General features: G+C 35.2%; 1 protein-coding gene across 1 annotated transcript in view; it reads left to right on the top strand.

Annotated features, from left to right (window-relative positions):
* LARP4 (La ribonucleoprotein domain family, member 4) overlaps nt 1-2920 on the top strand; it is a 66503-nt gene that overhangs the window by 467 nt on the left and 63116 nt on the right. The gene's annotated exons all lie outside the window — the stretch shown is intronic.

Genomic DNA, 2920 nt, shown 5'->3' with positions numbered 1-2920 from the left:
GCGCGTTCCGGGGGTGGGAGCGGGGTGCGCGGGGCCCGCTGGGAGAGGCGAGCAACATGTGGGGCGGCGGAGCGAGGAAGGTGAAATTCGGTATGTGTGTTGGGGAAGAAAGTTGCCAGCTCCTTTCTGCAACCCCCACCCAGTTTTGTTGGGTCCCCGTGTCTTGGTCTCTGGAACGTTCTGTGGGTGGAAAGTGAGTTGCTGTGAACCGAGGAGAAGCCAGTAGGCTTCGGAAGGTTTGAAAGGCACCGCTTTGACCTTTTGTAAAAGTTACTCAAGCGGCGGCTCCGGGATGAGGACGTGGTTTGTTTTTTTTTTTGAACGGCTACAAGCCCTTTGCAAAGAAAATTCCAAGCATGAGAGAAACCTAAGTCCGGGGAAAGCCAATTTTGGTATTGTTACTTAACGATATAAACGCTTTTTTAAACTTGTAATTGGAACGTCGGCTGTTGGCCTGTTGTAATTGTAGGTAAGAGATAGCTGCCTTACACAAATATTCGAGGCTTAATTTCTCTTCTTTCTGTCTTTCTCTTGTGTGCAGTGAGCATCAGCTGACTGCCTGGCTAAAGCTTTGAGTAGATTCCTGATCATACTGTTCTTGCATTGTGAAAACGTCAAACCAGCAAAGCTGCAACTTCGCAACTTGGCACTTGTTAACTATGCCCATAAAAGAATCTTTTCAATGAGGGAAGGAATTTACAGGTTGTATAATTGATCGGCCAGTCTTTCCGGGGGAAGGGAGGGATCTTACTCTGTAAATATTCCGGGTAAAGAAAATGACAAGCGCTCACTTTTTAATAATCTATTCAGTGTCTCTGATCAATGTGAGAGCTTTAAATTGGGTTTTAAATTGACACAGTTACTTTAGAGTATGTCCAACGTTGATGATAAACATTCATTAGGATATTCCAGGCGAATCATGAAAAGTTTTAAAATTAATTGAAGCCATTCTGTTGACCGATTTTTATACTCGTTTTTCATTGGGCAGAAAAAGAAATCAGATTATGATTTTAAACAATGCCAGTTTGTGTTAGGAATGTTATGCCATTTAAATGGTGCAGATTTCAGTGTGTATGTGTTTTGCCAGGCAAAAGAAGGACTGTGAAGTTTTATTTATATCAACATAATTCCAAAATAAACTTTTGAGTTCCAAGTTGATTTCTTTGGCTTTGTTAAAATGTGAAGTATAATAATAGCTCCATTTATTGAGTGTTGAAGCTAGATCCTTTCGTTTCTAAAACAACAAAGCAGTATTTTACAGATGAGAGGTGGAGAGGTTAAGTAATTTAGTAAAAGTAAAGTAGTGGTATTGAGATTTAGATACAAGTCATTCTAATGACAAATCATGGCTCTCGGTAAACTGTTTACATAAAATTGTTTCCATTAATCATTCATTTTCTTTGCGAATCAGTATATGATTTTAAATTTTTCTCCTATGAGTTTTATTGAAAATTAATGTCATTACATATTTGGGGCTGAATATATGATGTTAAAATCAGTGAAAAAACTAAAAAACAACACTGGTCATTTAGCATTTTGTTAACTAATATTTGATCCTTGTAACTTCATGTTATAGGAATTATTCTAAATAAGTGAACCCAAGCTCAGAAGTTTGATGTCTAAGGTCATTCAGGTGTGAATAATGTGGGGACTAAAGTCTGAAGTCTGACTTCTACAACATAAAGCTTTGGCTTCAGAACTTATTTTTGTACTTTCCCCTAAGCCAAAAGTTGTTAATCTGGGTCCCTAGATAGAATTGAGGAAGTCCATGAACTTGGTTAAGGAAAAAAAAATTGCTTATTTTCACTAGCTTCTAATTGAAATCTAAAAATGAAAATTCTTGAAATTTTAATGGATGGAACGAGAAATAATTTCATATCGTATTACAGTTTTAACATAATCTTGTCATTGTTTATGCTCATTACTCTATTATATATAATCTTGTTATTTAATGTATCAGTGAAGCACATTACTAAATTTGAAATTTAAAAATACTTTGATAAATATAATTGGTTTATTTTGTGATCCTTAGTATTTTATATACTTAAGAAGGTAATTCTGAGAAGAGGTCCATGGCACAGGAGAGTTTAAGAACCACTTTACTATAAAACTAAGTTGCATGTGGATCATCTTTGGACTTCTCTAATCTGGGATCTATGAGTCCTCTGCAGTTGTGTTCAAAATCTCTTACTGAGTGCATTTTTCTGGAGAGACTCCAGTTTACTAATTTATAACTGGAATCAGTGGGATATATAAAAGTAATGATAATAGTATAATAATAGTGGTGTGCACGTGTATTGTAATTACTGTGTGTCAGGCCTGTTAAGTGTTTTTGCATGTATGTGTTTATATATATGTACATACATATATATGTACATATATATACACACATATTTATATATACACAACTATTCAAGCCTACTTTTGATGTAGTGGCGTTATCTCCATTTTAGAGATAAACTAAGGCACAGAGAATTTAAGAAACTTGCCTGAGATTGCACAGCCAGTGAATGTTTAAGCTGCAGTTAGGATTCTAAATTACTTAAAAATCTTAATTAAAGATTTTTATGGTTCAGTAGGCAGACAAGGAATCTTATTTTAAAAATACTTAGATGTCACTTTTTTTTAACTTGGTCTTGCAGGCAAATGGCTATATAGACTTCAGTAGTTTATTATTTTTTTCTCACCTCTGTTTTGAAAGGAGACACACTGGCTCTCTGGAAAGAGGTAAAAATATTTGGATAATTCACAAAATTGTCAAACATGTCCCAACATAAATTCTTAAAACAAATTCTGTAAGTTTGAAACAGCTCCCTTCTTTTGGCTACTAGAGAGTTATTTAAATTTTTGAGCACCAAGGAGACAGTTCGCAAATTTTTCATGTTTTTTATGCTTGCTAACATTTTATTCATTTTTCACA

Source organism: Myotis brandtii, unplaced genomic scaffold (assembly GCF_000412655.1).
Source record: "Myotis brandtii unplaced genomic scaffold, ASM41265v1 scaffold29, whole genome shotgun sequence".
Classification (NCBI taxonomy): Eukaryota; Metazoa; Chordata; class Mammalia; order Chiroptera; family Vespertilionidae; genus Myotis; species Myotis brandtii.
The sequence above is the reverse complement of the archived record's forward strand: the minus strand, read 5'-3'. Positions and strand labels throughout refer to the sequence as shown.